The sequence below is a fragment of the Triticum urartu genome, chromosome 5A, assembly GCF_056163025.1.
Source record: "Triticum urartu cultivar PI428250 chromosome 5A, HENAU_Tu73, whole genome shotgun sequence".
Taxonomy (NCBI): Eukaryota; Viridiplantae; Streptophyta; class Magnoliopsida; order Poales; family Poaceae; genus Triticum; species Triticum urartu.
Window position 1 is genome coordinate 72211072 of NC_141877.1, and position 20953 is coordinate 72232024.

Consider the following 20953-nt stretch of genomic DNA (forward strand, 5'->3'; position numbering starts at 1 on the left):
CGAGCTAAAACATATCGCAAATGTCAAAAATATGATGACAGGCTTAATATATATCACGCACGTGCGTTCTGTCCCTCTATACCGCAGCAACACGTATTTTACACCCCTTTCACAACGCGCTTTTCGCGCCCCAACTCTCCCTAGCCGCGTGACTAACGAGCTCCGAGCTAAAACATATCGCAAATGTCAAAAATATGATGACAGGCTTAATATATATCACGCACGTGCGTTCTGTTCCTCACGTACGTACAAAAATAATTAAAAAGGGAATGCAACACGAGGACTTCCCAGGAGGTCACCCATCCTAGTACTACTCTCGCCCAAGCACGCTTAACTTCGGAGTTCTGATGGGATCCGGTGCTTTAGTGCTGGTATGATCGCATCCGACATGTCACCCCCGGCTTCATCCCTTATGCTTCCCACTCCCACGTCCGCTGCAAAGACGGCTATACATTCTTACTACCATTACAACCGTCGCCTACTAATGGATAATGCCCTATACTACTTACTCTCTCGCTCAACTACAAAGACGAGTTTACCACTATTTCCACCCCTCCCTCTATACCGCAGCAACACGTATTTTACACCCCTTTCACAACGCGCTTTTCGCGCCCCAACTCTCCCTAGCCGCGTGACTAACGAGCTCCGAGCTAAAACATATCGCAAATGTCAAAAATATGATGACAGGCTTAATATATATCACGCACGTGCGTTCTGTTCCTCACGTACGTACAAAAATAATTAAAAAGGGAATGCAACACGAGGACTTCCCAGGAGGTCACCCATCCTAGTACTACTCTCGCCCAAGCACGCTTAACTTCGGAGTTCTGATGGGATCCGGTGCTTTAGTGCTGGTTTGATCGCATCCGACATGTCACCCCCGGCTTCATCCCTTATGCTTCCCACTCCCACGTCCGCTGCAAAGACGGCTATACATTCTTACTACCATTACAACCGTCGCCTACTAATGGATAATGCCCTATACTACTTACTCTCTCGCTCAACTACGAAGACGAGTTTACCACTATTTCCACCCCTCCCTCTATACCGCAGCAACACGTATTTTACACCCCTTTCACAACGCGCTTTTCGCGCCCCAACTCTCCCTAGCCGCGTGACTAACGAGCTCCGAGCTAAAACATATCGCAAATGTCAAAAATATGATGACAGGCTTAATATATATCACGCACGTGCGTTCTGTTCCTCACGTACGTACAAAAATAATTAAAAAGGGAATGCAACACGAGGACTTCCCAGGAGGTCACCCATCCTAGTACTACTCTCGCCCAAGCACGCTTAACTTCGGAGTTCTGATGGGATCCGGTGCTTTAGTGCTGGTTTGATCGCATCCGACATGTCACCCCCGGCTTCATCCCTTATGCTTCCCACTCCCACGTCCGTTGCAAAGACGGCTATACATTCTTACTACCATTACAACCGTCGCCTACTAATGGATAATGCCCTATACTACTTACTCTCTCGCTCAACTACGAAGACGAGTTTACCACTATTTCCACCCCTCCCTCTATACCGCAGCAACACGTATTTTACACCCCTTTCACAACGCGCTTTTCGCGCCCCAACTCTCCCTAGCCGCGTGACTAACGAGCTCCGAGCTAAAACATATCGCAAATGTCAAAAATATGATGACAGGCTTAATATATATCACGCACGTGCGTTCTGTTCCTCACGTACGTACAAAAATAATTAAAAAGGGAATGCAACACGAGGACTTCCCAGGAGGTCACCCATCCTAGTACTACTCTCGCCCAAGCACGCTTAACTTCGGAGTTCTGATGGGATCCGGTGCTTTAGTGCTGGTATGATCGCATCCGACATGTCACCCCCGGCTTCATCCCTTATGCTTCCCACTCCCACGTCCGCTGCAAAGACGGCTATACATTCTTACTACCATTACAACCGTCGCCTACTAATGGATAATGCCCTATACTACTTACTCTCTCGCTCAACTACGAAGACGAGTTTACCACTATTTCCACCCCTCCCTCTATACCGCAGCAACACGTATTTTACACCCCTTTCACAACGCGCTTTTCGCGCCCCAACTCTCCCTAGCCGCGTGACTAACGAGCTCCGAGCTAAAACATATCGCAAATGTCAAAAATATGATGACAGGCTTAATATATATCACGCACGTGCGTTCTGTTCCTCACGTACGTACAAAAATAATTAAAAAGGGAATGCAACACGAGGACTTCCCAGGAGGTCACCCATCCTAGTACTACTCTCGCCCAAGCACGCTTAACTTCGGAGTTCTGATGGGATCCGGTGCTTTAGTGCTGGTATGATCGCATCCGACATGTCACCCCCGGCTTCATCCCTTATGCTTCCCACTCCCACGTCCGCTGCAAAGACGGCTATACATTCTTACTACCATTACAACCGTCGCCTACTAATGGATAATGCCCTATACTACTTACTCTCTCGCTCAACTACGAAGACGAGTTTACCACTATTTCCACCCCTCCCTCTATACCGCAGCAACACGTACTTTACACCCCTTTCACAACGCGCTTTTCGCGCCCCAACTCTCCCTAGCCGCGTGACTAACGAGCTCCGAGCTAAAACATATCGCAAATGTCAAAAATATGATGACAGGCTTAATATATATCACGCACGTGCGTTCTGTTCCTCACGTACGTACAAAAATAATTAAAAAGGGAATGCAACACGAGGACTTCCCAGGAGGTCACCCATCCTAGTACTACTCTCGCCCAAGCACGCTTAACTTCGGAGTTCTGATGGGATCCGGTGCTTTAGTGCTGGTATGATCGCATCCGACATGTCACCCCCGGCTTCATCCCTTATGCTTCCCACTCCCACGTCCGCTGCAAAGACGGCTATACATTCTTACTACCATTACAACCGTCGCCTACTAATGGATAATGCCCTATACTACTTACTCTCTCGCTCAACTACGAAGACGAGTTTACCACTATTTCCACCCCTCCCTCTATACCGCAGCAACACGTATTTTACACCCCTTTCACAACGCGCTTTTCGCGCCCCAACTCTCCCTAGCCGCGTGACTAACGAGCTCCGAGCTAAAACATATCGCAAATGTCAAAAATATGATGACAGGCTTAATATATATCACGCACGTGCGTTCTGTTCCTCACGTACGTACAAAAATAATTAAAAAGGGAATGCAACACGAGGACTTCCCAGGAGGTCACCCATCCTAGTACTACTCTCGCCCAAGCACGCTTAACTTCGGAGTTCTGATGGGATCCGGTGCTTTAGTGCTGGTATGATCGCATCCGACATGTCACCCCCGGCTTCATCCCTTATGCTTCCCACTCCCACGTCCGCTGCAAAGACGGCTATACATTCTTACTACCATTACAACCGTCGCCTACTAATGGATAATGCCCTATACTACTTACTCTCTCGCTCAACTACGAAGACGAGTTTACCACTATTTCCACCCCTCCCTCTATACCGCAGCAACACGTACTTTACACCCCTTTCACAACGCGCTTTTCGCGCCCCAACTCTCCCTAGCCGCGTGACTAACGAGCTCCGAGCTAAAACATATCGCAAATGTCAAAAATATGATGACAGGCTTAATATATATCACGCACGTGCGTTCTGTTCCTCACGTACGTACAAAAATAATTAAAAAGGGAATGCAACACGAGGACTTCCCAGGAGGTCACCCATCCTAGTACTACTCTCGCCCAAGCACGCTTAACTTCGGAGTTCTGATGGGATCCGGTGCTTTAGTGCTGGTATGATCGCATCCGACATGTCACCCCCGGCTTCATCCCTTATGCTTCCCACTCCCACGTCCGCTGCAAAGACGGCTATACATTCTTACTACCATTACAACCGTCGCCTACTAATGGATAATGCCCTATACTACTTACTCTCTCGCTCAACTACGAAGACGAGTTTACCACTATTTCCACCCCTCCCTCTATACCGCAGCAACACGTATTTTACACCCCTTTCACAACGCGCTTTTCGCGCCCCAACTCTCCCTAGCCGCGTGACTAACGAGCTCCGAGCTAAAACATATCGCAAATGTCAAAAATATGATGACAGGCTTAATATATATCACGCACGTGCGTTCTGTTCCTCACGTACGTACAAAAATAATTAAAAAGGGAATGCAACACGAGGACTTCCCAGGAGGTCACCCATCCTAGTACTACTCTCGCCCAAGCACGCTTAACTTCGGAGTTCTGATGGGATCCGGTGCTTTAGTGCTGGTATGATCGCATCCGACATGTCACCCCCGGCTTCATCCCTTATGCTTCCCACTCCCACGTCCGCTGCAAAGACGGCTATACATTCTTACTACCATTACAACCGTCGCCTACTAATGGATAATGCCCTATACTACTTACTCTCTCGCTCAACTACGAAGACGAGTTTACCACTATTTCCACCCCTCCCTCTATACCGCAGCAACACGTATTTTACACCCCTTTCACAACGCGCTTTTCGCGCCCCAACTCTCCCTAGCCGCGTGACTAACGAGCTCCGAGCTAAAACATATCGCAAATGTCAAAAATATGATGACAGGCTTAATATATATCACGCACGTGCGTTCTGTTCCTCACGTACGTACAAAAATAATTAAAAAGGGAATGCAACACGAGGACTTCCCAGGAGGTCACCCATCCTAGTACTACTCTCGCCCAAGCACGCTTAACTTCGGAGTTCTGATGGGATCCGGTGCTTTAGTGCTGGTATGATCGCATCCGACATGTCACCCCCGGCTTCATCCCTTATGCTTCCCACTCCCACGTCCGCTGCAAAGACGGCTATACATTCTTACTACCATTACAACCGTCGCCTACTAATGGATAATGCCCTATACTACTTACTCTCTCGCTCAACTACGAAGACGAGTTTACCACTATTTCCACCCCTCCCTCTATACCGCAGCAACACGTATTTTACACCCCTTTCACAACGCGCTTTTCGCGCCCCAACTCTCCCTAGCCGCGTGACTAACGAGCTCCGAGCTAAAACATATCGCAAATGTCAAAAATATGATGACAGGCTTAATATATATCACGCACGTGCGTTCTGTTCCTCACGTACGTACAAAAATAATTAAAAAGGGAATGCAACACGAGGACTTCCCAGGAGGTCACCCATCCTAGTACTACTCTCGCCCAAGCACGCTTAACTTCGGAGTTCTGATGGGATCCGGTGCTTTAGTGCTGGTATGATCGCATCCGACATGTCACCCCCGGCTTCATCCCTTATGCTTCCCACTCCCACGTCCGCTGCAAAGACGGCTATACATTCTTACTACCATTACAACCGTCGCCTACTAATGGATAATGCCCTATACTACTTACTCTCTCGCTCAACTACGAAGACGAGTTTACCACTATTTCCACCCCTCCCTCTATACCGCAGCAACACGTATTTTACACCCCTTTCACAACGCGCTTTTCGCGCCCCAACTCTCCCTAGCCGCGTGACTAACGAGCTCCGAGCTAAAACATATCGCAAATGTCAAAAATATGATGACAGGCTTAATATATATCACGCACGTGCGTTCTGTTCCTCACGTACGTACAAAAATAATTAAAAAGGGAATGCAACACGAGGACTTCCCAGGAGGTCACCCATCCTAGTACTACTCTCGCCCAAGCACGCTTAACTTCGGAGTTCTGATGGGATCCGGTGCTTTAGTGCTGGTATGATCGCATCCGACATGTCACCCCCGGCTTCATCCCTTATGCTTCCCACTCCCACGTCCGCTGCAAAGACGGCTATACATTCTTACTACCATTACAACCGTCGCCTACTAATGGATAATGCCCTATACTACTTACTCTCTCGCTCAACTACGAAGACGAGTTTACCACTATTTCCACCCCTCCCTCTATACCGCAGCAACACGTATTTTACACCCCTTTCACAACGCGCTTTTCGCGCCCCAACTCTCCCTAGCCGCGTGACTAACGAGCTCCGAGCTAAAACATATCGCAAATGTCAAAAATATGATGACAGGCTTAATATATATCACGCACGTGCGTTCTGTTCCTCACGTACGTACAAAAATAATTAAAAAGGGAATGCAACACGAGGACTTCCCAGGAGGTCACCCATCCTAGTACTACTCTCGCCCAAGCACGCTTAACTTCGGAGTTCTGATGGGATCCGGTGCTTTAGTGCTGGTATGATCGCATCCGACATGTCACCCCCGGCTTCATCCCTTATGCTTCCCACTCCCACGTCCGCTGCAAAGACGGCTATACATTCTTACTACCATTACAACCGTCGCCTACTAATGGATAATGCCCTATACTACTTACTCTCTCGCTCAACTACGAAGACGAGTTTACCACTATTTCCACCCCTCCCTCTATACCGCAGCAACACGTATTTTACACCCCTTTCACAACGCGCTTTTCGCGCCCCAACTCTCCCTAGCCGCGTGACTAACGAGCTCCGAGCTAAAACATATCGCAAATGTCAAAAATATGATGACAGGCTTAATATATATCACGCACGTGCGTTCTGTTCCTCACGTACGTACAAAAATAATTAAAAAGGGAATGCAACACGAGGACTTCCCAGGAGGTCACCCATCCTAGTACTACTCTCGCCCAAGCACGCTTAACTTCGGAGTTCTGATGGGATCCGGTGCTTTAGTGCTGGTATGATCGCATCCGACATGTCACCCCCGGCTTCATCCCTTATGCTTCCCACTCCCACGTCCGCTGCAAAGACGGCTATACATTCTTACTACCATTACAACCGTCGCCTACTAATGGATAATGCCCTATACTACTTACTCTCTCGCTCAACTACGAAGACGAGTTTACCACTATTTCCACCCCTCCCTCTATACCGCAGCAACACGTATTTTACACCCCTTTCACAACGCGCTTTTCGCGCCCCAACTCTCCCTAGCCGCGTGACTAACGAGCTCCGAGCTAAAACATATCGCAAATGTCAAAAATATGATGACAGGCTTAATATATATCACGCACGTGCGTTCTGTTCCTCACGTACGTACAAAAATAATTAAAAAGGGAATGCAACACGAGGACTTCCCAGGAGGTCACCCATCCTAGTACTACTCTCGCCCAAGCACGCTTAACTTCGGAGTTCTGATGGAATCCGGTGCTTTAGTGCTGGTATGATCGCATCCGACATGTCACCCCCGGCTTCATCCCTTATGCTTCCCACTCCCACGTCCGCTGCAAAGACGGCTATACATTCTTACTACCATTACAACCGTCGCCTACTAATGGATAATGCCCTATACTACTTACTCTCTCGCTCAACTACGAAGACGAGTTTACCACTATTTCCACCCCTCCCTCTATACCGCAGCAACACGTATTTTACACCCCTTTCACAACGCGCTTTTCGCGCCCCAACTCTCCCTAGCCGCGTGACTAACGAGCTCCGAGCTAAAACATATCGCAAATGTCAAAAATATGATGACAGGCTTAATATATATCACGCACGTGCGTTCTGTTCCTCACGTACGTACAAAAATAATTAAAAAGGGAATGCAACACGAGGACTTCCCAGGAGGTCACCCATCCTAGTACTACTCTCGCCCAAGCACGCTTAACTTCGGAGTTCTGATGGGATCCGGTGCTTTAGTGCTGGTATGATCGCATCCGACATGTCACCCCCGGCTTCATCCCTTATGCTTCCCACTCCCACGTCCGCTGCAAAGACGGCTATACATTCTTACTACCATTACAACCGTCGCCTACTAATGGATAATGCCCTATACTACTTACTCTCTCGCTCAACTACGAAGACGAGTTTACCACTATTTCCACCCCTCCCTCTATACCGCAGCAACACGTATTTTACACCCCTTTCACAACGCGCTTTTCGCGCCCCAACTCTCCCTAGCCGCGTGACTAACGAGCTCCGAGCTAAAACATATCGCAAATGTCAAAAATATGATGACAGGCTTAATATATATCACGCACGTGCGTTCTGTTCCTCACGTACGTACAAAAATAATTAAAAAGGGAATGCAACACGAGGACTTCCCAGGAGGTCACCCATCCTAGTACTACTCTCGCCCAAGCACGCTTAACTTCGGAGTTCTGATGGGATCCGGTGCTTTAGTGCTGGTATGATCGCATCCGACATGTCACCCCCGGCTTCATCCCTTATGCTTCCCACTCCCACGTCCGCTGCAAAGACGGCTATACATTCTTACTACCATTACAACCGTCGCCTACTAATGGATAATGCCCTATACTACTTACTCTCTCGCTCAACTACGAAGACGAGTTTACCACTATTTCCACCCCTCCCTCTATACCGCAGCAACACGTATTTTACACCCCTTTCACAACGCGCTTTTCGCGCCCCAACTCTCCCTAGCCGCGTGACTAACGAGCTCCGAGCTAAAACATATCGCAAATGTCAAAAATATGATGACAGGCTTAATATATATCACGCACGTGCGTTCTGTTCCTCACGTACGTACAAAAATAATTAAAAAGGGAATGCAACACGAGGACTTCCCAGGAGGTCACCCATCCTAGTACTACTCTCGCCCAAGCACGCTTAACTTCGGAGTTCTGATGGGATCCGGTGCTTTAGTGCTGGTATGATCGCATCCGACATGTCACCCCCGGCTTCATCCCTTATGCTTCCCACTCCCACGTCCGCTGCAAAGACGGCTATACATTCTTACTACCATTACAACCGTCGCCTACTAATGGATAATGCCCTATACTACTTACTCTCTCGCTCAACTACGAAGACGAGTTTACCACTATTTCCACCCCTCCCTCTATACCGCAGCAACACGTATTTTACACCCCTTTCACAACGCGCTTTTCGCGCCCCAACTCTCCCTAGCCGCGTGACTAACGAGCTCCGAGCTAAAACATATCGCAAATGTCAAAAATATGATGACAGGCTTAATATATATCACGCACGTGCGTTCTGTTCCTCACGTACGTACAAAAATAATTAAAAAGGGAATGCAACACGAGGACTTCCCAGGAGGTCACCCATCCTAGTACTACTCTCGCCCAAGCACGCTTAACTTCGGAGTTCTGATGGGATCCGGTGCTTTAGTGCTGGTATGATCGCATCCGACATGTCACCCCCGGCTTCATCCCTTATGCTTCCCACTCCCACGTCCGCTGCAAAGACGGCTATACATTCTTACTACCATTACAACCGTCGCCTACTAATGGATAATGCCCTATACTACTTACTCTCTCGCTCAACTACGAAGACGAGTTTACCACTATTTCCACCCCTCCCTCTATACCGCAGCAACACGTATTTTACACCCCTTTCACAACGCGCTTTTCGCGCCCCAACTCTCCCTAGCCGCGTGACTAACGAGCTCCGAGCTAAAACATATCGCAAATGTCAAAAATATGATGACAGGCTTAATATATATCACGCACGTGCGTTCTGTTCCTCACGTACGTACAAAAATAATTAAAAAGGGAATGCAACACGAGGACTTCCCAGGAGGTCACCCATCCTAGTACTACTCTCGCCCAAGCACGCTTAACTTCGGAGTTCTGATGGGATCCGGTGCTTTAGTGCTGGTATGATCGCATCCGACATGTCACCCCCGGCTTCATCCCTTATGCTTCCCACTCCCACGTCCGCTGCAAAGACGGCTATACATTCTTACTACCATTACAACCGTCGCCTACTAATGGATAATGCCCTATACTACTTACTCTCTCGCTCAACTACGAAGACGAGTTTACCACTATTTCCACCCCTCCCTCTATACCGCAGCAACACGTATTTTACACCCCTTTCACAACGCGCTTTTCGCGCCCCAACTCTCCCTAGCCGCGTGACTAACGAGCTCCGAGCTAAAACATATCGCAAATGTCAAAAATATGATGACAGGCTTAATATATATCACGCACGTGCGTTCTGTTCCTCACGTACGTACAAAAATAATTAAAAAGGGAATGCAACACGAGGACTTCCCAGGAGGTCACCCATCCTAGTACTACTCTCGCCCAAGCACGCTTAACTTCGGAGTTCTGATGGGATCCGGTGCTTTAGTGCTGGTATGATCGCATCCGACATGTCACCCCCGGCTTCATCCCTTATGCTTCCCACTCCCACGTCCGCTGCAAAGACGGCTATACATTCTTACTACCATTACAACCGTCGCCTACTAATGGATAATGCCCTATACTACTTACTCTCTCGCTCAACTACGAAGACGAGTTTACCACTATTTCCACCCCTCCCTCTATACCGCAGCAACACGTATTTTACACCCCTTTCACAACGCGCTTTTCGCGCCCCAACTCTCCCTAGCCGCGTGACTAACGAGCTCCGAGCTAAAACATATCGCAAATGTCAAAAATATGATGACAGGCTTAATATATATCACGCACGTGCGTTCTGTTCCTCACGTACGTACAAAAATAATTAAAAAGGGAATGCAACACGAGGACTTCCCAGGAGGTCACCCATCCTAGTACTACTCTCGCCCAAGCACGCTTAACTTCGGAGTTCTGATGGGATCCGGTGCTTTAGTGCTGGTATGATCGCATCCGACATGTCACCCCCGGCTTCATCCCTTATGCTTCCCACTCCCACGTCCGCTGCAAAGACGGCTATACATTCTTACTACCATTACAACCGTCGCCTACTAATGGATAATGCCCTATACTACTTACTCTCTCGCTCAACTACGAAGACGAGTTTACCACTATTTCCACCCCTCCCTCTATACCGCAGCAACACGTATTTTACACCCCTTTCACAACGCGCTTTTCGCGCCCCAACTCTCCCTAGCCGCGTGACTAACGAGCTCCGAGCTAAAACATATCGCAAATGTCAAAAATATGATGACAGGCTTAATATATATCACGCACGTGCGTTCTGTTCCTCACGTACGTACAAAAATAATTAAAAAGGGAATGCAACACGAGGACTTCCCAGGAGGTCACCCATCCTAGTACTACTCTCGCCCAAGCACGCTTAACTTCGGAGTTCTGATGGGATCCGGTGCTTTAGTGCTGGTATGATCGCATCCGACATGTCACCCCCGGCTTCATCCCTTATGCTTCCCACTCCCACGTCCGCTCCAAAGACGGCTATACATTCTTACTACCATTACAACCGTCGCCTACTAATGGATAATGCCCTATACTACTTACTCTCTCGCTCAACTACGAAGACGAGTTTACCACTATTTCCACCCCTCCCTCTATACCGCAGCAACACGTATTTTACACCCCTTTCACAACGCGCTTTTCGCGCCCCAACTCTCCCTAGCCGCGTGACTAACGAGCTCCGAGCTAAAACATATCGCAAATGTCAAAAATATGATGACAGGCTTAATATATATCACGCACGTGCGTTCTGTTCCTCACGTACGTACAAAAATAATTAAAAAGGGAATGCAACACGAGGACTTCCCAGGAGGTCACCCATCCTAGTACTACTCTCGCCCAAGCACGCTTAACTTCGGAGTTCTGATGGGATCCGGTGCTTTAGTGCTGGTATGATCGCATCCGACATGTCACCCCCGGCTTCATCCCTTATGCTTCCCACTCCCACGTCCGCTGCAAAGACGGCTATACATTCTTACTACCATTACAACCGTCGCCTACTAATGGATAATGCCCTATACTACTTACTCTCTCGCTCAACTACGAAGACGAGTTTACCACTATTTCCACCCCTCCCTCTATACCGCAGCAACACGTATTTTACACCCCTTTCACAACGCGCTTTTCGCGCCCCAACTCTCCCTAGCCGCGTGACTAACGAGCTCCGAGCTAAAACATATCGCAAATGTCAAAAATATGATGACAGGCTTAATATATATCACGCACGTGCGTTCTGTTCCTCACGTACGTACAAAAATAATTAAAAAGGGAATGCAACACGAGGACTTCCCAGGAGGTCACCCATCCTAGTACTACTCTCGCCCAAGCACGCTTAACTTCGGAGTTCTGATGGGATCCGGTGCTTTAGTGCTGGTATGATCGCATCCGACATGTCACCCCCGGCTTCATCCCTTATGCTTCCCACTCCCACGTCCGCTCCAAAGACGGCTATACATTCTTACTACCATTACAACCGTCGCCTACTAATGGATAATGCCCTATACTACTTACTCTCTCGCTCAACTACGAAGACGAGTTTACCACTATTTCCACCCCTCCCTCTATACCGCAGCAACACGTATTTTACACCCCTTTCACAACGCGCTTTTCGCGCCCCAACTCTCCCTAGCCGCGTGACTAACGAGCTCCGAGCTAAAACATATCGCAAATGTCAAAAATATGATGACAGGCTTAATATAGATCACGCACGTGCGTTCTGTTCCTCACGTACGTACAAAAATAATTAAAAAGGGAATGCAACACGAGGACTTCCCAGGAGGTCACCCATCCTAGTACTACTCTCGCCCAAGCACGCTTAACTTCGGAGTTCTGATGGGATCCGGTGCTTTAGTGCTGGTATGATCGCATCCGACATGTCACCCCCGGCTTCATCCCTTATGCTTCCCACTCCCACGTCCGCTGCAAAGACGGCTATACATTCTTACTACCATTACAACCGTCGCCTACTAATGGATAATGCCCTATACTACTTACTCTCTCGCTCAACTACGAAGACGAGTTTACCACTATTTCCACCCCTCCCTCTATACCGCAGCAACACGTATTTTACACCCCTTTCACAACGCGCTTTTCGCGCCCCAACTCTCCCTAGCCGCGTGACTAACGAGCTCCGAGCTAAAACATATCGCAAATGTCAAAAATATGATGACAGGCTTAATATATATCACGCACGTGCGTTCTGTTCCTCACGTACGTACAAAAATAATTAAAAAGGGAATGCAACACGAGGACTTCCCAGGAGGTCACCCATCCTAGTACTACTCTCGCCCAAGCACGCTTAACTTCGGAGTTCTGATGGGATCCGGTGCTTTAGTGCTGGTATGATCGCATCCGACATGTCACCCCCGGCTTCATCCCTTATGCTTCCCACTCCCACGTCCGCTGCAAAGACGGCTATACATTCTTACTACCATTACAACCGTCGCCTACTAATGGATAATGCCCTATACTACTTACTCTCTCGCTCAACTACGAAGACGAGTTTACCACTATTTCCACCCCTCCCTCTATACCGCAGCAACACGTATTTTACACCCCTTTCACAACGCGCTTTTCGCGCCCCAACTCTCCCTAGCCGCGTGACTAACGAGCTCCGAGCTAAAACATATCGCAAATGTCAAAAATATGATGACAGGCTTAATATATATCACGCACGTGCGTTCTGTTCCTCACGTACGTACAAAAATAATTAAAAAGGGAATGCAACACGAGGACTTCCCAGGAGGTCACCCATCCTAGTACTACTCTCGCCCAAGCACGCTTAACTTCGGAGTTCTGATGGGATCCGGTGCTTTAGTGCTGGTATGATCGCATCCGACATGTCACCCCCGGCTTCATCCCTTATGCTTCCCACTCCCACGTCCGCTCCAAAGACGGCTATACATTCTTACTACCATTACAACCGTCGCCTACTAATGGATAATGCCCTATACTACTTACTCTCTCGCTCAACTACGAAGACGAGTTTACCACTATTTCCACCCCTCCCTCTATACCGCAGCAACACGTATTTTACACCCCTTTCACAACGCGCTTTTCGCGCCCCAACTCTCCCTAGCCGCGTGACTAACGAGCTCCGAGCTAAAACATATCGCAAATGTCAAAAATATGATGACAGGCTTAATATATATCACGCACGTGCGTTCTGTTCCTCACGTACGTACAAAAATAATTAAAAAGGGAATGCAACACGAGGACTTCCCAGGAGGTCACCCATCCTAGTACTACTCTCGCCCAAGCACGCTTAACTTCGGAGTTCTGATGGGATCCGGTGCTTTAGTGCTGGTATGATCGCATCCGACATGTCACCCCCGGCTTCATCCCTTATGCTTCCCACTCCCACGTCCGCTGCAAAGACGGCTATACATTCTTACTACCATTACAACCGTCGCCTACTAATGGATAATGCCCTATACTACTTACTCTCTCGCTCAACTACGAAGACGAGTTTACCACTATTTCCACCCCTCCCTCTATACCGCAGCAACACGTATTTTACACCCCTTTCACAACGCGCTTTTCGCGCCCCAACTCTCCCTAGCCGCGTGACTAACGAGCTCCGAGCTAAAACATATCGCAAATGTCAAAAATATGATGACAGGCTTAATATATATCACGCACGTGCGTTCTGTTCCTCACGTACGTACAAAAATAATTAAAAAGGGAATGCAACACGAGGACTTCCCAGGAGGTCACCCATCCTAGTACTACTCTCGCCCAAGCACGCTTAACTTCGGAGTTCTGATGGGATCCGGTGCTTTAGTGCTGGTATGATCGCATCCGACATGTCACCCCCGGCTTCATCCCTTATGCTTCCCACTCCCACGTCCGCTCCAAAGACGGCTATACATTCTTACTACCATTACAACCGTCGCCTACTAATGGATAATGCCCTATACTACTTACTCTCTCGCTCAACTACGAAGACGAGTTTACCACTATTTCCACCCCTCCCTCTATACCGCAGCAACACGTATTTTACACCCCTTTCACAACGCGCTTTTCGCGCCCCAACTCTCCCTAGCCGCGTGACTAACGAGCTCCGAGCTAAAACATATCGCAAATGTCAAAAATATGATGACAGGCTTAATATATATCACGCACGTGCGTTCTGTTCCTCACGTACGTACAAAAATAATTAAAAAGGGAATGCAACACGAGGACTTCCCAGGAGGTCACCCATCCTAGTACTACTCTCGCCCAAGCACGCTTAACTTCGGAGTTCTGATGGGATCCGGTGCTTTAGTGCTGGTATGATCGCATCCGACATGTCACCCCCGGCTTCATCCCTTATGCTTCCCACTCCCACGTCCGCTGCAAAGACGGCTATACATTCTTACTACCATTACAACCGTCGCCTACTAATGGATAATGCCCTATACTACTTACTCTCTCGCTCAACTACGAAGACGAGTTTACCACTATTTCCACCCCTCCCTCTATACCGCAGCAACACGTATTTTACACCCCTTTCACAACGCGCTTTTCGCGCCCCAACTCTCCCTAGCCGCGTGACTAACGAGCTCCGAGCTAAAACATATCGCAAATGTCAAAAATATGATGACAGGCTTAATATACATCACGCACGTGCGTTCTGTTCCTCACGTACGTACAAAAATAATTAAAAAGGGAATGCAACACGAGGACTTCCCAGGAGGTCACCCATCCTAGTACTACTCTCGCCCAAGCACGCTTAACTTCGGAGTTCTGATGGGATCCGGTGCTTTAGTGCTGGTATGATCGCATCCGACATGTCACCCCCGGCTTCATCCCTTATGCTTCCCACTCCCACGTCCGCTGCAAAGACGGCTATACATTCTTACTACCATTACAACCGTCGCCTACTAATGGATAATGCCCTATACTACTTACTCTCTCGCTCAACTACGAAGACGAGTTTACCACTATTTCCACCCCTCCCTCTATACCGCAGCAACACGTATTTTACACCCCTTTCACAACGCGCTTTTCGCGCCCCAACTCTCCCTAGCCGCGTGACTAACGAGCTCCGAGCTAAAACATATCGCAAATGTCAAAAATATGATGACAGGCTTAATATATATCACGCACGTGCGTTCTGTTCCTCACGTACGTACAAAAATAATTAAAAAGGGAATGCAACACGAGGACTTCCCAGGAGGTCACCCATCCTAGTACTACTCTCGCCCAAGCACGCTTAACTTCGGAGTTCTGATGGGATCCGGTGCTTTAGTGCTGGTATGATCGCATCCGACATGTCACCCCCGGCTTCATCCCTTATGCTTCCCACTCCCACGTCCGCTGCAAAGACGGCTATACATTCTTACTACCATTACAACCGTCGCCTACTAATGGATAATGCCCTATACTACTTACTCTCTCGCTCAACTACGAAGACGAGTTTACCACTATTTCCACCCCTCCCTCTATACCGCAGCAACACGTATTTTACACCCCTTTCACAACGCGCTTTTCGCGCCCCAACTCTCCCTAGCCGCGTGACTAACGAGCTCCGAGCTAAAACATATCGCAAATGTCAAAAATATGATGACAGGCTTAATATATATCACGCACGTGCGTTCTGTTCCTCACGTACGTACAAAAATAATTAAAAAGGGAATGCAACACGAGGACTTCCCAGGAGGTCACCCATCCTAGTACTACTCTCGCCCAAGCACGCTTAACTTCGGAGTTCTGATGGGATCCGGTGCTTTAGTGCTGGTATGATCGCATCCGACATGTCACCCCCGGCTTCATCCCTTATGCTTCCCACTCCCACGTCCGCTGCAAAGACGGCTATACATTCTTACTACCATTACAACCGTCGCCTACTAATGGATAATGCCCTATACTACTTACTCTCTCGCTCAACTACGAAGACGAGTTTACCACTATTTCCACCCCTCCCTCTATACCGCAGCAACACGTATTTTACACCCCTTTCACAACGCGCTTTTCGCGCCCCAACTCTCCCTAGCCGCGTGACTAACGAGCTCCGAGCTAAAACATATCGCAAATGTCAAAAATATGATGACAGGCTTAATATACATCACGCACGTGCGTTCTGTTCCTCACGTACGTACAAAAATAATTAAAAAGGGAATGCAACACGAGGACTTCCCAGGAGGTCACCCATCCTAGTACTACTCTCGCCCAAGCACGCTTAACTTCGGAGTTCTGATGGGATCCGGTGCTTTAGTGCTGGTATGATCGCATCCGACATGTCACCCCCGGCTTCATCCCTTATGCTTCCCACTCCCACGTCCGCTGCAAAGACGGCTATACATTCTTACTACCATTACAACCGTCGCCTACTAATGGATAATGCCCTATACTACTTACTCTCTCGCTCAACTACGAAGACGAGTTTACCACTATTTCCACCCCTCCCTCTATACCGCAGCAACACGTATTTTACACCCCTTTCACAACGCGCTTTTCGCGCCCCAACTCTCCCTAGCCGCGTGACTAACGAGCTCCGAGCTAAAACATATCGCAAATGTCAAAAATATGATGACAGGCTTAATATACATCACGCACGTGCGTTCTGTTCCTCACGTACGTACAAAAATAATTAAAAAGGGAATGCAACACGAGGACTTCCCAGGAGGTCACCCATCCTAGTACTACTCTCGCCCAAGCACGCTTAACTTCGGAGTTCTGATGGGATCCGGTGCTTTAGTGCTGGTATGATCGCATCCGACATGTCACCCCCGGCTTCATCCCTTATGCTTCCCACTCCCACGTCCGCTGCAAAGACGGCTATACATTCTTACTACCATTACAACCGTCGCCTACTAATGGATAATGCCCTATACTACTTACTCTCTCGCTCAACTACGAAGACGAGTTTACCACTATTTCCACCCCTCCCTCTATACCGCAGCAACACGTATTTTACACCCCTTTCACAACGCGCTTTTCGCGCCCCAACTCTCCCTAGCCGCGTGACTAACGAGCTCCGAGCTAAAACATATCGCAAATGTCAAAAATATGATGACAGGCTTAATATATATCACGCACGTGCGTTCTGTTCCTCACGTACGTACAAAAATAATTAAAAAGGGAATGCAACACGAGGACTTCCCAGGAGGTCACCCATCCTAGTACTACTCTCGCCCAAGCACGCTTAACTTCGGAGTTCTGATGGGATCCGGTGCTTTAGTGCTGGTATGATCGCATCCGACATGTCACCCCCGGCTTCATCCCTTATGCTTCCCACTCCCACGTCCGCTGCAAAGACGGCTATGCATTCTTACTACCATTACAACCGTCGCCTACTAATGGATAATGCCCTATACTACTTACTCTCTCGCTCAACTACGAAGACGAGTTTACCACTATTTCCACCCCTCCCTCTATACCGCAGCAACACGTATTTTACACCCCTTTCACAACGCGCTTTTCGCGCCCCAACTCTCCCTAGCCGCGTGACTAACGAGCTCCGAGCTAAAACATATCGCAAATGTCAAAAATATGATGACAGGCTTAATATACATCACGCACGTGCGTTCTGTTCCTCACGTACGTACAAAAATAATTAAAAAGGGAATGCAACACGAGGACTTCCCAGGAGGTCACCCATCCTAGTACTACTCTCGCCCAAGCACGCTTAACTTCGGAGTTCTGATGGGATCCGGTGCTTTAGTGCTGGTATGATCGCATCCGACATGTCACCCCCGGCTTCATCCCTTATGCTTCCCACTCCCACGTCCGCTGCAAAGACGGCTATACATTCTTACTACCATTACAACCGTCGCCTACTAATGGATAATGCCCTATACTACTTACTCTCTCGCTCAACTACGAAGACGAGTTTACCACTATTTCCACCCCTCCCTCTATACCGCAGCAACACGTATTTTACACCCCTTTCACAACGCGCTTTTCGCGCCCCAACTCTCCCTAGCCGCGTGACTAACGAGCTCCGAGCTAAAACATATCGCAAATGTCAAAAATATGATGACAGGCTTAATATACATCACGCACGTGCGTTCTGTTCCTCACGTACGTACAAAAATAATTAAAAAGGGAATGCAACACGAGGACTTCCCAGGAGGTCACCCATCCTAGTACTACTCTCGCCCAAGCACGCTTAACTTCGGAGTTCTGATGGGATCCGGTGCTTTAGTGCTGGTATGATCGCATCCGACATGTCACCCCCGGCTTCATCCCTTATGCTTCCCACTCCCACGTCCGCTGCAAAGACGGCTATACATTCTTACTACCATTACAACCGTCGCCTACTAATGGATAATGCCCTATACTACTTACTCTCTCGCTCAACTACGAAGACGAGTTTACCACTATTTCCACCCCTCCCTCTATACCGCAGCAACACGTATTTTACACCCCTTTCACAACGCGCTTTTCGCGCCCCAACTCTCCCTAGCCGCGTGACTAACGAGCTCCGAGCTAAAACATATCGCAAATGTCAAAAATATGATGACAGGCTTAATATACATCACGCACGTGCGTTCTGTTCCTCACGTACGTACAAAAATAATTAAAAAGGGAATGCAACACGAGGACTTCCCAGGAGGTCACCCATCCTAGTACTACTCTCGCCCAAGCACGCTTAACTTCGGAGTTCTGATGGGATCCGGTGCTTTAGTGCTGGTATGATCGCATCCGACATGTCACCCCCGGCTTCATCCCTTATGCTTCCCACTCCCACGTCCGCTGCAAAGACGGCTATACATTCTTACTACCATTACAACCGTCGCCTACTAATGGATAATGCCCTATACTACTTACTCTCTCGCTCAACTACGAAGACGAGTTTACCACTATTTCCACCCCTCCCTCTATACCGCAGCAACACGTATTTTACACCCCTTTCACAACGCGCTTTTCGCGCCCCAACTCTCCCTAGCCGCGTGACTAACGAGCTCCGAGCTAAAACATATCGCAAATGTCAAAAATATGATGACAGGCTTAATATACATCACGCACGTGCGTTCTGTTCCTCACGTACGTACAAAAATAATTAAAAAGGGAATGCAACACGAGGACTTCCCAGGAGGTCACCCATCCTAGTACTACTCTCGCCCAAGCACGCTTAACTTCGGAGTTCTGATGGGATCCGATGCTTTAGTGCTGGTATGATCGCATCCGACATGTCACCCCCGGCTTCATCCCTTATGCTTCCCACTCCCACGTCCGCTGCAAAGACGGCTATACATTCTTACTACCATTACAACCGTCGCCTACTAATGGATAATGCCCTATACTACTTACTCTCTCGCTCAACTACGAAGACGAGTTTACCACTATTTCCACCCCTCCCTCTATACCGCAGCAACACGTATTTTACACCCCTTTCACAACGCGCTTTTCGCGCCCCAACTCTCCCTAGCCGCGTGACTAACGAGCTCCGAGCTAAAACATATCGCAAATGTCAAAAATATGATGACAGGCTTAATATACATCACGCACGTGCGTTCTGTTCCTCACGTACGTACAAAAATAATTAAAAAGGGAATGCAACACGAGGACTTCCCAGGAGGTCACCCATCCTAGTACTACTCTCGCCCAAGCACGCTTAACTTCGGAGTTCTGATGGGATCCGGTGCTTTAGTGCTGGTATGATCGCATCCGACATGTCACCCCCGGCTTCATCCCTTATGCTTCCCACTCCCACGTCCGCTGCAAAGACGGCTATACATTCTTACTACCATTACAACCGTCGCCTACTAATGGATAATGCCCTATACTACTTACTCTCTCGCTCAACTACGAAGACGAGTTTACCACTATTTCCACCCCTCCCTCTATACCGCAGCAACACGTATTTTACACCCCTTTCACAACGCGCTTTTCGCGCCCCAACTCTCCCTAGCCGCGTGACTAACGAGCTCCGAGCTAAAACATATCGCAAATGTCAAAAATATGATGACAGGCTTAATATACATCACGCACGTGCGTTCTGTTCCTCACGTACGTACAAAAATAATTAAAAAGGGAATGCAACACGAGGACTTCCCAGGAGGTCACCCATCCTAGTACTACTCTCGCCCAAGCACGCTTAACTTCGGAGTTCTGATGGGATCCGGTGCTTTAGTGCTGGTATGATCGCATCCGACATGTCACCCCCGGCTTCATCCCTTATGCTTCCCACTCCCACGTCCGCTGCAAAGACGGCTATACATTCTTACTACCATTACAACCGTCGCCTACTAATGGATAATGCCCTATACTACTTACTCTCTCGCTCAACTACGAAGACGAGTTTACCACTATTTCCACCCCTCCCTCTATACCGCAGCAACACGTATTTTACACCCCTTTCACAACGCGCTTTTCGCGCCCCAACTCTCCCTAGCCGCGTGACTAACGAGCTCCGAGCTAAAACATATCGCAAA

The 20953-nt window shown here is 48.5% G+C and overlaps 43 non-coding genes across 43 annotated transcripts; all 43 read right to left on the minus strand.

Moving 5' to 3' along the window:
- Nucleotides 1-266: 266 nt before the first annotated feature.
- LOC147969715 (5S ribosomal RNA) lies at nt 267-385 on the minus strand. The gene has a single exon (XR_015605194.1). It is a non-coding gene; the product is annotated as a 5S ribosomal RNA (ribosomal RNA).
- Nucleotides 386-749: 364 nt separating this feature from the next.
- Nucleotides 750-868, minus strand: LOC147969716 (5S ribosomal RNA). The gene has a single exon (XR_015606014.1). It is a non-coding gene; the product is annotated as a 5S ribosomal RNA (ribosomal RNA).
- A 364-nt stretch (nt 869-1232) lies between these two features.
- On the minus strand, nt 1233-1351 carry LOC147969717 (5S ribosomal RNA). Its single transcript, XR_015606015.1, has one exon. It is a non-coding gene; the product is annotated as a 5S ribosomal RNA (ribosomal RNA).
- Nucleotides 1352-1715: 364 nt separating this feature from the next.
- On the minus strand, nt 1716-1834 carry LOC147969718 (5S ribosomal RNA). The gene has a single exon (XR_015605195.1). It is a non-coding gene; the product is annotated as a 5S ribosomal RNA (ribosomal RNA).
- Nucleotides 1835-2198: 364 nt separating this feature from the next.
- On the minus strand, nt 2199-2317 carry LOC147969719 (5S ribosomal RNA). The gene has a single exon (XR_015605196.1). It is a non-coding gene; the product is annotated as a 5S ribosomal RNA (ribosomal RNA).
- Nucleotides 2318-2681: 364 nt separating this feature from the next.
- Nucleotides 2682-2800, minus strand: LOC147969720 (5S ribosomal RNA). Its single transcript, XR_015605197.1, has one exon. It is a non-coding gene; the product is annotated as a 5S ribosomal RNA (ribosomal RNA).
- Nucleotides 2801-3164: 364 nt separating this feature from the next.
- LOC147969721 (5S ribosomal RNA) lies at nt 3165-3283 on the minus strand. The gene has a single exon (XR_015605198.1). It is a non-coding gene; the product is annotated as a 5S ribosomal RNA (ribosomal RNA).
- Nucleotides 3284-3647: 364 nt separating this feature from the next.
- LOC147969722 (5S ribosomal RNA) lies at nt 3648-3766 on the minus strand. Its single transcript, XR_015605199.1, has one exon. It is a non-coding gene; the product is annotated as a 5S ribosomal RNA (ribosomal RNA).
- Nucleotides 3767-4130: 364 nt separating this feature from the next.
- LOC147969723 (5S ribosomal RNA) lies at nt 4131-4249 on the minus strand. The gene has a single exon (XR_015605200.1). It is a non-coding gene; the product is annotated as a 5S ribosomal RNA (ribosomal RNA).
- A 364-nt stretch (nt 4250-4613) lies between these two features.
- LOC147969724 (5S ribosomal RNA) lies at nt 4614-4732 on the minus strand. The gene has a single exon (XR_015605201.1). It is a non-coding gene; the product is annotated as a 5S ribosomal RNA (ribosomal RNA).
- A 364-nt stretch (nt 4733-5096) lies between these two features.
- On the minus strand, nt 5097-5215 carry LOC147969725 (5S ribosomal RNA). Its single transcript, XR_015605202.1, has one exon. It is a non-coding gene; the product is annotated as a 5S ribosomal RNA (ribosomal RNA).
- A 364-nt stretch (nt 5216-5579) lies between these two features.
- LOC147969726 (5S ribosomal RNA) lies at nt 5580-5698 on the minus strand. The gene has a single exon (XR_015605203.1). It is a non-coding gene; the product is annotated as a 5S ribosomal RNA (ribosomal RNA).
- Nucleotides 5699-6062: 364 nt separating this feature from the next.
- LOC147969727 (5S ribosomal RNA) lies at nt 6063-6181 on the minus strand. Its single transcript, XR_015605204.1, has one exon. It is a non-coding gene; the product is annotated as a 5S ribosomal RNA (ribosomal RNA).
- A 364-nt stretch (nt 6182-6545) lies between these two features.
- Nucleotides 6546-6664, minus strand: LOC147969728 (5S ribosomal RNA). Its single transcript, XR_015605205.1, has one exon. It is a non-coding gene; the product is annotated as a 5S ribosomal RNA (ribosomal RNA).
- Nucleotides 6665-7028: 364 nt separating this feature from the next.
- Nucleotides 7029-7147, minus strand: LOC147969729 (5S ribosomal RNA). Its single transcript, XR_015606013.1, has one exon. It is a non-coding gene; the product is annotated as a 5S ribosomal RNA (ribosomal RNA).
- A 364-nt stretch (nt 7148-7511) lies between these two features.
- LOC147969730 (5S ribosomal RNA) lies at nt 7512-7630 on the minus strand. Its single transcript, XR_015605206.1, has one exon. It is a non-coding gene; the product is annotated as a 5S ribosomal RNA (ribosomal RNA).
- Nucleotides 7631-7994: 364 nt separating this feature from the next.
- Nucleotides 7995-8113, minus strand: LOC147969731 (5S ribosomal RNA). The gene has a single exon (XR_015605207.1). It is a non-coding gene; the product is annotated as a 5S ribosomal RNA (ribosomal RNA).
- A 364-nt stretch (nt 8114-8477) lies between these two features.
- On the minus strand, nt 8478-8596 carry LOC147969732 (5S ribosomal RNA). The gene has a single exon (XR_015605208.1). It is a non-coding gene; the product is annotated as a 5S ribosomal RNA (ribosomal RNA).
- Nucleotides 8597-8960: 364 nt separating this feature from the next.
- LOC147969733 (5S ribosomal RNA) lies at nt 8961-9079 on the minus strand. Its single transcript, XR_015605209.1, has one exon. It is a non-coding gene; the product is annotated as a 5S ribosomal RNA (ribosomal RNA).
- Nucleotides 9080-9443: 364 nt separating this feature from the next.
- On the minus strand, nt 9444-9562 carry LOC147969734 (5S ribosomal RNA). Its single transcript, XR_015605210.1, has one exon. It is a non-coding gene; the product is annotated as a 5S ribosomal RNA (ribosomal RNA).
- A 364-nt stretch (nt 9563-9926) lies between these two features.
- On the minus strand, nt 9927-10045 carry LOC147969735 (5S ribosomal RNA). The gene has a single exon (XR_015605211.1). It is a non-coding gene; the product is annotated as a 5S ribosomal RNA (ribosomal RNA).
- A 364-nt stretch (nt 10046-10409) lies between these two features.
- LOC147969736 (5S ribosomal RNA) lies at nt 10410-10528 on the minus strand. The gene has a single exon (XR_015605212.1). It is a non-coding gene; the product is annotated as a 5S ribosomal RNA (ribosomal RNA).
- A 364-nt stretch (nt 10529-10892) lies between these two features.
- Nucleotides 10893-11011, minus strand: LOC147969737 (5S ribosomal RNA). Its single transcript, XR_015605213.1, has one exon. It is a non-coding gene; the product is annotated as a 5S ribosomal RNA (ribosomal RNA).
- A 364-nt stretch (nt 11012-11375) lies between these two features.
- LOC147969738 (5S ribosomal RNA) lies at nt 11376-11494 on the minus strand. Its single transcript, XR_015605214.1, has one exon. It is a non-coding gene; the product is annotated as a 5S ribosomal RNA (ribosomal RNA).
- Nucleotides 11495-11858: 364 nt separating this feature from the next.
- LOC147969739 (5S ribosomal RNA) lies at nt 11859-11977 on the minus strand. The gene has a single exon (XR_015605215.1). It is a non-coding gene; the product is annotated as a 5S ribosomal RNA (ribosomal RNA).
- Nucleotides 11978-12341: 364 nt separating this feature from the next.
- On the minus strand, nt 12342-12460 carry LOC147969740 (5S ribosomal RNA). Its single transcript, XR_015605216.1, has one exon. It is a non-coding gene; the product is annotated as a 5S ribosomal RNA (ribosomal RNA).
- A 364-nt stretch (nt 12461-12824) lies between these two features.
- Nucleotides 12825-12943, minus strand: LOC147969741 (5S ribosomal RNA). The gene has a single exon (XR_015605217.1). It is a non-coding gene; the product is annotated as a 5S ribosomal RNA (ribosomal RNA).
- Nucleotides 12944-13307: 364 nt separating this feature from the next.
- Nucleotides 13308-13426, minus strand: LOC147969742 (5S ribosomal RNA). The gene has a single exon (XR_015605218.1). It is a non-coding gene; the product is annotated as a 5S ribosomal RNA (ribosomal RNA).
- A 364-nt stretch (nt 13427-13790) lies between these two features.
- LOC147969743 (5S ribosomal RNA) lies at nt 13791-13909 on the minus strand. Its single transcript, XR_015605219.1, has one exon. It is a non-coding gene; the product is annotated as a 5S ribosomal RNA (ribosomal RNA).
- Nucleotides 13910-14273: 364 nt separating this feature from the next.
- Nucleotides 14274-14392, minus strand: LOC147969744 (5S ribosomal RNA). The gene has a single exon (XR_015605220.1). It is a non-coding gene; the product is annotated as a 5S ribosomal RNA (ribosomal RNA).
- A 364-nt stretch (nt 14393-14756) lies between these two features.
- Nucleotides 14757-14875, minus strand: LOC147969745 (5S ribosomal RNA). The gene has a single exon (XR_015605221.1). It is a non-coding gene; the product is annotated as a 5S ribosomal RNA (ribosomal RNA).
- A 364-nt stretch (nt 14876-15239) lies between these two features.
- LOC147969746 (5S ribosomal RNA) lies at nt 15240-15358 on the minus strand. The gene has a single exon (XR_015605222.1). It is a non-coding gene; the product is annotated as a 5S ribosomal RNA (ribosomal RNA).
- A 364-nt stretch (nt 15359-15722) lies between these two features.
- LOC147969747 (5S ribosomal RNA) lies at nt 15723-15841 on the minus strand. Its single transcript, XR_015605223.1, has one exon. It is a non-coding gene; the product is annotated as a 5S ribosomal RNA (ribosomal RNA).
- Nucleotides 15842-16205: 364 nt separating this feature from the next.
- LOC147969748 (5S ribosomal RNA) lies at nt 16206-16324 on the minus strand. Its single transcript, XR_015605224.1, has one exon. It is a non-coding gene; the product is annotated as a 5S ribosomal RNA (ribosomal RNA).
- Nucleotides 16325-16688: 364 nt separating this feature from the next.
- LOC147969749 (5S ribosomal RNA) lies at nt 16689-16807 on the minus strand. The gene has a single exon (XR_015605225.1). It is a non-coding gene; the product is annotated as a 5S ribosomal RNA (ribosomal RNA).
- A 364-nt stretch (nt 16808-17171) lies between these two features.
- Nucleotides 17172-17290, minus strand: LOC147969750 (5S ribosomal RNA). Its single transcript, XR_015605226.1, has one exon. It is a non-coding gene; the product is annotated as a 5S ribosomal RNA (ribosomal RNA).
- Nucleotides 17291-17654: 364 nt separating this feature from the next.
- Nucleotides 17655-17773, minus strand: LOC147969751 (5S ribosomal RNA). Its single transcript, XR_015605227.1, has one exon. It is a non-coding gene; the product is annotated as a 5S ribosomal RNA (ribosomal RNA).
- A 364-nt stretch (nt 17774-18137) lies between these two features.
- LOC147969752 (5S ribosomal RNA) lies at nt 18138-18256 on the minus strand. Its single transcript, XR_015605228.1, has one exon. It is a non-coding gene; the product is annotated as a 5S ribosomal RNA (ribosomal RNA).
- A 364-nt stretch (nt 18257-18620) lies between these two features.
- LOC147969753 (5S ribosomal RNA) lies at nt 18621-18739 on the minus strand. Its single transcript, XR_015605230.1, has one exon. It is a non-coding gene; the product is annotated as a 5S ribosomal RNA (ribosomal RNA).
- Nucleotides 18740-19103: 364 nt separating this feature from the next.
- On the minus strand, nt 19104-19222 carry LOC147969754 (5S ribosomal RNA). Its single transcript, XR_015605231.1, has one exon. It is a non-coding gene; the product is annotated as a 5S ribosomal RNA (ribosomal RNA).
- Nucleotides 19223-19586: 364 nt separating this feature from the next.
- On the minus strand, nt 19587-19705 carry LOC147969755 (5S ribosomal RNA). Its single transcript, XR_015606129.1, has one exon. It is a non-coding gene; the product is annotated as a 5S ribosomal RNA (ribosomal RNA).
- A 364-nt stretch (nt 19706-20069) lies between these two features.
- On the minus strand, nt 20070-20188 carry LOC147969756 (5S ribosomal RNA). The gene has a single exon (XR_015605232.1). It is a non-coding gene; the product is annotated as a 5S ribosomal RNA (ribosomal RNA).
- A 364-nt stretch (nt 20189-20552) lies between these two features.
- LOC147969757 (5S ribosomal RNA) lies at nt 20553-20671 on the minus strand. The gene has a single exon (XR_015605233.1). It is a non-coding gene; the product is annotated as a 5S ribosomal RNA (ribosomal RNA).
- Between the last annotated feature and the right edge of the window lie 282 nt (nt 20672-20953).